Raw genomic sequence first — 12,241 nt, 5'->3', positions numbered from 1 at the left:
ATTATGAAACTGTTGTTAAAAGTGCCAAAATTGCAGCATTTCACGGCCAAAATTAAAACCCTTTTGAAAGGTTGAAATTAAATGTATTTTCTCTTATAAAGTATTTTGGAAAAATGCTATTGGTCAAATCAAATCCAATTTACAAAAAAAATATTTCCATGCTTCCAATTATTTTTTTTTTCTCTACTTATATCCCTTTAGAAAAGGATAATGGCAATTAGAGCAATTATGGCAATTTCACAGCAACTCCTTTGAGAATTTTTCAAACTAATTTAGAGACCTATTTACTTCATTATGTGTCTTAAGTGAAATAACACAGAAAAGGGTTATTTAGACACCACTGAATTGCTTATTTCAAGAGAAAATGTTGTTATTTGTTAAAAAGAAAGAAAAGAAAGATTTTTAAATTTTTTTTTGGTGGTTTTAACTTATATTTCTACTCTTGTTGAGTCTGATATTGTCCTTGTGTGAATACATCTTTGAACAACTTCTTAAATGGGTATAAAATGATTTAAAAAAATGATTGTGGAGCTGATGCTCATTACAGAAAAAAATACAAAATTTTTCATTCTGATTAAACAAAAGCAAGAAAAAAAATCTGGATTGAAACCAAACATATGTTTGCTGAAATTCTTACTTAAAAATAAAAAGCACGAGTCGAGTCAGTTTTATTTTCCTTGCACTCCAATTGTTTTGTGGACAAACCCACAAAGTCTGACCTAAACTTAAGTTGAAGGTGGAAGTCCCTGCATGGAAAAATGAGAATCAGGCAGATGCAGCCTGGAAAATCCAAGCAGACAAAGCAGGAACAGGTTTTTATCTTTTTCCTTTTGAAGATATTTCACGAGGACATGGAGGGGGAATAGTGATTTGAAAAAAATATTTGACTGGAGCTTTGGGAGCAGCAGCATTCATGAAAAATAAGAAACGTTTCTTGTCGAGATGGATTTCTTGGCATCCGACGGCGTGGTTAACTCAGCCTGTTTTCATCACACTGGTAGGAATTCAGGATTTCTGAGGGCTCCAAAGCCTCACTGACGTTCTGAAAGAGATCCAAGAGCTTAAATACCAACCACAGTTTCAGAAGTGATTCAGAGGCCAGACAGGGTGATGGATAAAGCTCATTTCCTTAGGAAACATTGCTCAAGTGCCATTCTGAACTTACCATTTCCAGGTTATCAAAACACCACAGCCTGAAACCAAACATTGACCCAGCTGAAATTATGGAGGGTTTTTAAAAATTTTCATTTTTCTAAATGTCACTTCCAGCCTGATTTCTCAGTTGTTTTCTCCTCTGCAGTCTATAAACTGCATGAAAAGGGAAATCATCAGCAAGAAACCAGGTCTTTGTGACTTCTTTTGGCAGGGAAAGGGGGTTGGAGGCAGTGATGGCCTCATTATTTAGCTTAAAGAAAGCACCCAAAATTCCATTATCACCTGCAAAAAAAAAAAAAAAAAAAATAAAAAAAAAATGGAGAAGGAGCAGCATGGAAAGAGCACAAGAGCTGTTGAGATAAACTAATTATAAGAGGGGTAATTGTTTGGTCCCTGAGATATTATTTGTGGCAACATTTGGAGGCCAGAGTTTGTGTTTGTGCCTTAAACCACCTCAACCAACAGAAAACTGTGAACATGCAGCAGGTCACCACCATGAGGGACAGCAGAAGCCACAGAAATGTTTTTTCCAGCGTCCATGTGAAACATTTCAGTGATTTTTTTCTTCTGAAGAGTGTAAAAATTAAAATCCTGCCTGATTTTTGTAAAGGAGGAGCATCCTGCTCTCCTGAAATAGAAGCAAAACCCATCAGAATCCTCCTTTGACTGCAGGGAAGTTGTCGAGAAATAAATCTCCCTTACCAGGTTTAAAAAGTAATTATAATCCTTCTCTGTTTCAATTTTTTTTCCAGCCTTTTCAATCCCTTCTATAGTTTTGTGGAACAGTAACAGCAGCAAGCAAAGCAATATGCTTGGGCAATGTCTGTGACCTGGGGGCAGCCAGATTGGCTGGAAACTGAGTGAGGAAAAGAATATCATTTCAGGAGAGAAGTTTCTGACACTTTTTCATTCTTCTTTCAAGAATTGGAGGGCAGGAGGAATCAGATATCTGTACTCCAAAGCTGTTCTCTTCCCTATAGTCTGTATTTTTTGGAAAAAGAAAAATAGGAATTGACAGTTTGTCTTAGCTCAAACACCTTGTCTTTACCAGTGTGATTTGAGCTGTTCTCCCAAAATTTTGCTGCCCAAGGGAGCTGCAAAACTGGTATCAAAGTGCAGTCAGGAGTGTGTGAATATTTGCTTTGCGTGGTAACAAACCCACCCCTGACCCAGGGCTCCAGTGCCAGGGCTTTCCCCAGCCAGTGACCACCCTGACCCAGGGAAAGGTTATTCAGTGCAAACAATGTTTTGAAGAGCAAAAGTCAACACTCTCAAAGTTATCTCATGTCCTCTAACCTTAAACTGGTCAGATCCAAGGTCTTTATCAATATATAAACTTTTCTGCCCCTTTTGATAGGAAAGTGCCAGAATCTCTTGGCCTTGGTCCTCAGCCTTAGAGCATTGCATAAGTTATTGGTTTCACTCCACTGCTTCAGCATCTTGATTGAATCAAGTCCTTCCTTTCTGACCAAAAATATTCCTCTCCATCATTCCTCTGCCTTATATTTATGAGAGTTCATTGATCAAAGCGAAGGGAGCTGTCAGAGCGGGTTGGTGCAGTCGAGGTGGTTCCAGCACCTGCCCAAGGAGCTCTGTTGATATTCAGGTTGCCTCAAGGTTGTTCAGCAATGCAGGAAAATATTGAATTTGGCTATGCCAAGGACAAAGATTCAAGTGAAAACACTCTGACTTCAGGGGAAAAGCAGAGAAAAGGACAGGAACAGAGTTGGGGTAGAAAACAGCAAGGAGAGAAGGGGCTGGCTTCTGCCAGCAGGAAAATTGGTGACAACTCCTTCTGAGAGGGTGAATTCCTGTCCTGTCTGGTGACCTAACTGGACACACAGACTTTGACAAGCTGCCTGCCTTGATTTCCAAACTTTTCCTGTGCTGGAACACACACCAGCCTCACCACCAAGCTGACTCCATCTACAATGTTAAATAAAATCAGGAATTATTCTGCAGCTTTCTGCAGCAGTACAGGATGTCCATGCCATGCTGCAAAACACCTGGGCCTGAGTCTTGTGGGGACTTTCTCTTGGTTTTAAGACATAATTAGTTGATTAACAGGTTTTTTGGGGGGTTTGGGGGGGTGTTTTTTTGGGTTTTGTTTGTTTGTTTGGGGGGTTTTTTTGTGTTTTTTATTTGTTTGTTTGTTTGGGGTGGGGCTTTTTTTGGTTTTTTGTTAGGTTTTTTTTGTTTGGTTTTGTTTGTTTGTTTGTTTGTTTGTTTGTTGTTGTTGTTGTTTTGTTGTTTGGTTGTGGTTTTTTGTTTTTTGGGGGTTTTTTTGCTACTTCAAATGATCTGGAACAAGGTGAGGTCTGTGTTTCAGGCCAGGGATTTAATGTTGCTTTAAGCAGGGGTGAGGTGAGAGCCTGTGGAGGTGTCTGAGGGAGCAAAGGTGGAACTGTGTTGGCAGATAAGAGTGAAAAAAGCTAAATCTGATTCAATCTCATCCAAGCTGTTGAATAGGAGCACATCCTGTCTCATAAAATAATCCCAGGTATTTGCTCTGAGCACTAATTGGGCCAAAGCCAAAACGATCAGTTTGCTTAATTAGCAGTGTAATCACCACTGGACAGGCAGCCCAAACTCCTGTTTACACTTCCAGAAACAACCAGGAGAACTCCCCAGATATCAGAGATATTACTACACAGTGAAGAATTAAATGAGTCAGAATTATCTGTGTGAGATGCTTTGGGCCAGAAATTATCTACACAAAACAGCTCAGCTGATCAGCTCAGTTTTGTTCCCAGAGTTTTCAGTTGGGAAAATTGTAATGGGAAAAAAAAATAATAATCTTGAGAATCTCTTCTCATGAAAAGTTGGGAATAGTCTTTTTTCATGTAAAGAGAATATGTGGAGAAATCAGGATTTAACCAGTCCTCATGTAACTTCTCTGGAAGGCTGAGCTCAGGTGTGAAAAAGAAGCTGCAGAGAGGATGAAGCCCTGCTCTTCTCAAAGGTGCAAAGGGAAAAACAAAGAGCAAAGGACACGAGCTGCAGGGAAGGGAATTCCAACAGGACGCAAAACAAAACAAAAGAAGAAATCCCTGATGGGAGAGAGAAAGCGCAGGGACAGGGCCCAGAGAGGCTCTGGACACTTCCAACCTCATCCCTGAGCAGGGTAATCCAGAATCCCAGAATCCCTGAGGTTGGAAAAGCCCTCCCAGACCATCAAATCCCAGCTGTGCCCAATGCCCACCTTGTCCCCTGAGTGCCACCTCCAGGTGACACCTCCAGGGATGGGCACTCCAAACCTCCTTGGGCAGCCCTGTAGAACTTGGTTCTGTTGAGCAGCACATTGAAACCTCTAGAGGGGATAAATTAATTTATTATTTCTAGCAGTTAAACAGTTTTAAATTGATAACAATAATGTCAATATAAGGCTTTTCATACTTTTTCCTTTTCCTGGTACACCCCATGGAAAAGAAAAGCTGAGTTCCCAGGAAATTTTTGAAGAAATTTTGCAACTGACAAAAAATTCTGGCATTCAGATGCCTGATAGCAACTGGTAGAAATAACTGGGGTTGAGTAACTGGGAAAAGAAGTCTCAGGGATCACGTTAGACAAGGACACCTTGCAGCAAGTCAGGGGACACGTCAGACCCAGAGGCATCAGAAGGAAAAATGTGTGGCCAGGATTTGCAGCTGCTGAGGGCTGGAAGCACCACAATCCATCAGTGATCCCTGTTATCCCTCTGGCACCAGTTTGGCACATGGAAATACCAGAAGAGAGCCCAGCTCTGGTGTTTCCAGATGGAAAAACTCAGGCTGGGACACCTGGGCTGTCCTTGTGCCACTGCTGGCAGCAGCACTGACAATATTAAACATTTTTCCAAGTGCAAAAAAAAAAAAAAAAAGCTTTATTGTTGGAACCCTGGAGGATGAGAATTTCAGGCTTTCTGTGCTAAAAGGTGCTGACCCTCAAGCAAGCACCACATTTGACTTGAGGATGTGGAAAAGGCTCCTGAGATTGAGTGACAGCACTGGGGTTGTGGGGGTGTGGTTTGAATAATATTGTGTGATATCACAGGGTGAAAAACTTAGATTTAAGGATTTAGTAAATAGTAATACATGTGAGTCAAGATGGAGGATTTTGGGCATTGTCTGAGTCCTTCTTCACCTTCTTCTTCCTTCTTCTTCATCTTTTTCTTCCTTCTTCTTCATGGGTTGGGGTGGTTTTCTGTAATTGGGTAAAAAAGGTCCACATTGTGGGCCTTGGGTGGTCATTATTGGGTCAGAAATATAAATAATACAGTGTCACCTCGTTATTGGTTAATTGGAGCTTAAATAACCTTGGAAAGAGTTAGAAACTCTGTGTTTTACCTTGTTTCTCTAACTTGCTAGTTAAAGCTCACGGCTCGCGAGTCTGCAAAGAGATGAAAAATAATAAACATTCAAATCCAAACACAAAACCAGCATTTCCCATGTATTAATCCTGACCTTGGCAAGGAACCAGCATTTCCCATGTATTAATCCTGACCTTGGCAAGGGAAAAAAATTACCCAGAACCTTCACATTTTATCTCAGCTTTGTCACCTTGTCAGAGGGAACAGGGCTCTGAGGAAGCCGATTCCTGCAGTGGTTGTGGATAGGACGAGGATATTGCGGAATGATGGAATCACAGGATGGGTTGGGTTGGAGGAACCTTAAAGATCATCCAGTTCCAAGGACAGAGAACCTTCCATTAGACCAGGTTGCTCCAAGCCAGGCCCTGGACACTGAAATATCTGCTTGGAATCTTGAGCTCAAACTTTTCTGGGAGCCAAAAAAACCTGATAAAAGGCTGTTCTGACAGGAAACCTTTCCTTATTCCAGAAATCTGTGTTCAGTGCCACCCTTTGCTCTGAACAAACGATGACTCCAAGAGCTCAGACTTCAAGTAGCAAACAAGTTTCATAACTTATTTTAGGACCCACAGCCTTGTGAAAGGCTGATAATCAACTTTCTCTGCACATCTTTGGAGGTTCACAACTTTTTCAAAGCCAGGTGCAGATTTCTTGTACTGCCCCATAAACGCTGCCAAGCCAAGGCTGTTTGTTTGACTCCCCCGTGATTCAAACGAAGATAAATTTAGCAAAGCAGATGTAAAAACAGCATTCTGGAGCCTTCAGTGGTAAACTCTGCAATGAAGCTGGTTAGAAGCCAAGGCAAAAAAACTACAAGGTCAAATGACTACCAAAAACGGAGCCGTGTGTTTTTAAATTTGAGTTGTCAGATTCGTTTTTCCAACCCTCCGTAATAAAAGGGGCCAAGAATCAGGAATGAATGGAAATGTTTGTACTGCAGAGACACAAAGTGTTGCTCAGACTGATTTCTTGCAGCTGTACAGGCTTAAAAGAAATGAAAACAGTAGGACATTATTTTTCTCAAGTTGGATTAGGAGGCAGTGATGAAGCAGGTAATGTGAAAAAAAAAAAAACAAAGTATCATCCTTACAATCTCTTTTCTAATCATAAATATATCTCATGTTCAAATCATAAATATATCTCATTTTTTTTAGTGAAAGCTGCTGCTGAAATAAATCTCAGTCACACACATGCTCCCTCTGAAATTGGGTTTATGATTCCATGGGTGCAAAGAAGCAATTTGGGTCTTGAGGAGATTTGCCAATTCAGTGTTTATTGAGCACTCCAACATTTCAGAGGGAGGCCCAGCAATGCTTCCAGCTGAGTGAATAGACAATCTTGCATTGATTTCAACAGCACAGGACCAGATCCTAATTCCTTTCTTTTTTCAGGAAAAAAGGATCTGTGCTCTGTGATAATGACTGCTTACAGTTGTTAGCTGATCATAAAAGACTCCACTTTTTTTTTTTTTTTTTTTTTTTTTTTTATCTAAACAAGACTCTTTCTCCTCATATCTTGTGGTGATGATGGTGCCTGGCAGTGTGGATTATCTGCCTGGGCTCATCCCACAGAGACAAATCCCCATCTATTCCCACAATTCCTGTGTTCCTGTGCCCTCTGTGCTCATCTCAAAACGAGATTTTTGCAGAGCTCTGAAACAAAAATCCAGCCAGAGATGAGGCAAAGCATCCCAAAAAATCTCTCCTTCCCTCCTCTGACTTCTCCCATTGCAATCAAGAGGAGAGAGAACAATGGGAATTTAGGGTGCTGAAGGCTACATGGAATTCCTTGTGCTGTGCAAAGCCCAAAAAAACCCCAAACAACCCCCAGGAATATACAAATATCCCACAGATGGAGGGGGAAGGAATACACAGGAATATACAGGAATATTCCCCCAGGAATATACAAATATCCCACAGATGGAGGGGGAAGGAATACACAGGAATATGCAGGAATATTCCCCCAGGAATATACAAATATCCCACAGTGCCAGGGAAGTTGGGGGACCCCAGCAAAGGAGAGGCAAAACACTCAAGACTTCCCAAAAACTTGGACCTTAGAGATGCAAACACCTGCTTCACTTAAAAGTGACCCTCATCCCACCAGGAAAAAGGGGAAATACAGGCAGGAATCACACTAAAGTGATTCTCTTCATGCACTAAATCCCATGAGAGCAAAAAAAAATTATTTTGGATAGCAGGACGTTTCCAATGGATTTGCACACAAAATGTTCACAACTGTATTATGAGAGTTAAAATCACTAAATTGCAGTGAAGCATCCACTGAACTTTCTAGGTCAGCTTCTGGTACAAAAAGGTCAGTTTTAAATCGCAGTATTCTCTGTTGAAACTCCTCATTATCTGGCAAATCCTACACAACCAAAATGGGTTTACAGCACTTAAAATTGGACAAGCAGGTCCTTCACATTCCTCCTCTTGCTTTGTGTTTGCACAGCACCACAAGGAGTTTTCTGCAGCACAACCAAAACACACCAAAAAATCACATTGTTGACGATAAAATGTTTGCTTAAGGGATTGTATTGATGTGTTACATTCACAGCCTCAAAGGGAGAGAGCATGTCCTGCCCTGTTTTGTTGTTGACATTGGTTTCGTGTTGTTCTACAGGCTCTAAATAAAAGGATGTGCTCGGAAAATCAGGACTGTGCCTCTTCCAGCGCTGCTTTGGAGTAGACAAGAACATGACAACAACATTTGCTGCAATTTTAGTAGAAAATAAAATATTGTGAGCGCTGGCACACAACCCCCTGCAAGGTGAAATTTTTAGAAAAGCCCTCCCTGGCATGGTTTGGATCCAGAACTGAGAACACACAATTCCTGGCTCCATCTCAGGACACAGATTATTCCTGTGTGGCAGATTGTGTGACACTAACCTGGAAAACAATTGGAGTTCAATAATCCAAGTGTGGGTTTCAACAGTCTTTACCCTCCAAATCTAAATAATAGGCCTGGGCACACTTTAATGTGTTAATTTGGCCACAGGCAGGACACAAGTGAACTCTTCAGGGATTTATTTAGGAGAACTCCTTGTCATTTGCTGGGAAATCAAACAAATCACTGAAATCTCATTTGTCTTGTAGGTTTTGCCTAAGAGAGGAACCAAAGAAGATAATTTGAACAGAATTCTCTAAATTGGCCTGAACTGGCTTGTTACCTGGCTGTTGTGTTCAAATAAATATAATGTTTACTGGGACAGGAGGAAGAGTTCAGAAATACCTATTTTTTCTTTCTTTTTTTCTTTCTTTTTTTTTTTTTTCCTTTTCTTTCCTTTTTTTCTTTCCCTTTTTTTTTTTTTTTTCTTTTTCTTTTTCTTTTTTTGCAGAGCAGATTAATAATACGGCGATAATTTTTGTCAGGCAGAAAAGCAGAGAGAGCAAAAATAGCTCCCAAGTGGTGAAGCTGCTGCTACTCACTCCCCTGTTCCTGGATCCAAGACAGCCATTATGTAACCCAAAGGAAAATTAGCCGAAATAAACAGCAGAAGTTAATTGGGTTGATATCAAGTAAAAATATAATTAGTCAAAGTATTTTGTGGCGAAGGCGCTGACAGTGTGTGGCTGTTCCCAGCCTCAGTGGTGAGCAGGGATCCTGCCATGTGTTTAAAACTTATTCATCAGGCATTTCCATGGAAACGCACAGATGCACAACCTTTGGATCACTTATTTTGGGAATTGCTGCTCCCAAGGTTCTCTCTGGAGTGAAAACTCAGTCCAGGAGAGGGGAACAAACTGTGATTCTGATCTAGAAACTTCTCCACAAAGGAATTCATTCATAACAGGATTGGGTGAGGGAAAAGAAGGAAAGGGCATCTTGCAAAAAAAAAAAAAAAAAAAAAAAAAAAAAAAAAAAAAGAGAGAGAAAAAGACAAATAACTTGACCTTAATTTTTCCTCTCAGAGACTGAGAGTTGAGAAATGACAGCACTGGGATGAGCCTGGAGAGTTTATAAATGGCCAGATGCCCTCAGGAAGATTGAAATGTCTACAAGAATGTCAAATAAATGCTGTAATGAGAGAGACCTTGGTTGAACACTGAGTTTGTTGTCCAAATCTGCCCCCTTACAAAACCAGAGGAGAATCAACTCCTCTGCAACTTCTCCAGGTTAAGAAAAACTCTCCCACACTGGAATTGTCACATCCTGGTCCCACTTACTGTGACAGCATCTCTCTGCTCCTACAAAACCTCTGGACCCCTGAATAAAACCCTTCCCTCATGCTGTGACAGACAGGTCAGGCTGGTTGCGATGCATAAATCCACAAAAAAAAAAAAAAAAAAAAAAAAAAAAAAAAAAAAAAAAAAAAAAAAAAAAAAAAAAAAAAATTTGGAAAGCATCAGTTAAAATTTGCTGTCTGAATAAAAGGTGCTTCACTGCTCAAAGTACTTCCAGAGGATATAAACACTGTGTGGAAAGCAGGAGTGGTGTGGTGGGAGGGCAGCCCTGGACATTCCTCCTTCTGCCAGGGATAAAATCCCACCTGGGTCCCCTCCCAGGATAATTTCTGGTAAAATGTGCTCAGACAGGGAGGTTTGGGATGGGATTCCCTTCAACAGCAGGGCCAGGAGTAAGGAATATTCTCTAAACCAACAGGATTCTCCCTCTCCTGGTCTCTGTGCTCATGGCAGGCTCTGACTGAGAGGGAAAAGCAAATCATTCATAATGCCTGGAAGATAATGAACCCCATTATATCAGCAACAGTAGTTTGACATTAAGCCTCAAAAGCCAGAGCCTTCATAGGTTGTTCATAATTATTTGAGGATTCTGCTGCTGCAGTGATGGGATAACTCCTGTGGGCTGGAATTTCCCCAGGCACAACAGAGAGCTGAGCATAAAGAGAAGCCTCAACTTCAGATTTTCTGGCTTTGGTTTAAATCTGCCTCACAAGGGCCCTGCAAAGCCTTTTGATTGTGTTTTTGCATGCACTCCCCAGCATCAGGGATAATGCAGGCACAGTGTCACTGGCTGGGGGAGTTCATTCAGAGCTGAGGGTCCTGTGACACAGCTCCCAGTGCTGCCATCAGCCCTGCAAATCCTCTCCTGAGACACACAGCAAGCTGGAAAAGGTGACAGGATGGGGTGCACAGCCTCAAAACATGGGATTGATCTCAGATCCTGTGCTAATGTAGGGCTTTGAGGCTTTCAAAGAAAGAGGAGCAGGTCAGGAAGAGAGACAACAGGGCTACAACCCCTTTTTTTCCCCCCAGTGGGTGTTTCAATAAAACTCTACAAAGATCTGTGATCTTTCTCTACAGGGAGAAACCTGCACACCTTGAAAAAGCTGCAGTTGCTGTGAGACTCCACACAGGATCTGCTGCACAGCACATGTTTCTAGGAGTGGAAAATGCTTTTAGAGCCACACTGATCCACTGTACAAAACCACAGCAGTGCTGCTTTTTAGATGGGACACTGGGAAGAAATCCTTCCCTGGGAGAGTAAGGAGGTCCAGGGTGTCCAGAGAAGCTGTGGCTGCTCCTGGATCCCTGGAAGTGTCCAAGGTCAGGTTGGAGAGGGCTTGGAACAACCTGGGATAGTGGAAGGTGTCCCTGACCATGCCACGAGGTGGGAACCGGGTGGTTTTAAGGTCCATTCCCACCCAAACCATTCTGTGATTCTCAGCCTGGGATAGTGGAAGGTGTCCCTGACCATGGCACAAGGTGGGAACTGGGTGGTTTTAAGGTCCCTTCCCACCCAAACCATTCTGTGATTCTGTATTCAGAGCCCAGCACCTGGACATACCCACCAGGAGACTTTTCCCTTTACAGTCTGGCAGAGGAATGACAGCACCTAGCCGGAAGAGAAATCATTAGGAATTCAAGAGCTGAAATTCCTGCAGGAAGAAGCCCCAGAGAACAGAAGGATTTTAGCTGAAAACAACAATTACCCCAGACCTCACCATGTCCTCCATGCAAAACACACTCGATTAAACCACTCTCCTCCTCAGTACACTCTTTTTTTTCTCTGGCACACAACCATAATAAAGCTATTTATCTTCAAAGGCTGGAAAACCAAAAAAAAAAAAAACCCAGATCATTAGAGGACAAGGTACACTTGAATTAAAGGCCACAGGCAGAGTGAATTCAAATGAAATCTGAAGTACCATAGGTTTTATGTTGCTGGGAGAAGGACACACAATTCCTTGTCTCATTATCAGCAAGACATTGATTTTCTGTGGAAGTGTGCTTGAATTGCTCTTGATAGATATTACAACTTTCCTTCAACAAGAGGAGGATTGGTTCTTACTAAAAACTGTTGGCTTTTTTTTTAGAAAAAAAAAAAAAAAAGCTCCTTGTACTTATTTAATACTTTCCCCACAGCAACGCAATTGATGGAGAAAAATAGCTCAACAATAGCTCATTTTCTCTGCTCACCCCCAAGTGAATCCATTCCCTCATTTATATCTTTTATCTCCGTAAGATCTTTTTTTGGTGCGTAAAAAATTTCATTCATTAAACTGCAAAGGGGTGAGGGGGGGAAGGAATATCTGCTTAAACCCATCCCGTGGAATTTAAATATGGGTGTGGATAGGATGACCTGATAAGAAATGAGAGTTTGTGTAGCCCTGGTTTCGTGCCTGAGATGTTTTGGTTTTCTGAAATTCTTTTCCCAGGGAATTTTCTGTAAACAAGAGAAATGTTTTTGTAACTGTAACTTTGCTTTTCATTCCTTTTCCTAGGAGGGACTTCTTCTTGATGTCCCTCTGGTCTGACCAATGTGAGTGAAGAG

General features: G+C 41.4%; 1 protein-coding gene across 1 annotated transcript in view; it reads left to right on the top strand.

The window, feature by feature from the left end:
- Positions 1 to 12,241, top strand: part of KCNJ6 (potassium inwardly rectifying channel subfamily J member 6) — a gene marked incomplete at its 3' end in the record, with an annotated part of 114,050 nt that overhangs the window by 64,452 nt on the left and 37,357 nt on the right.

The sequence above is a fragment of the Zosterops lateralis genome (assembly GCF_965231275.1).
Source record: "Zosterops lateralis genome assembly, chromosome: 2".
NCBI classification, from domain to species: domain Eukaryota; kingdom Metazoa; phylum Chordata; class Aves; order Passeriformes; family Zosteropidae; genus Zosterops; species Zosterops lateralis.
The sequence above is the reverse complement of the archived record's forward strand: the minus strand, read 5'-3'. Positions and strand labels throughout refer to the sequence as shown.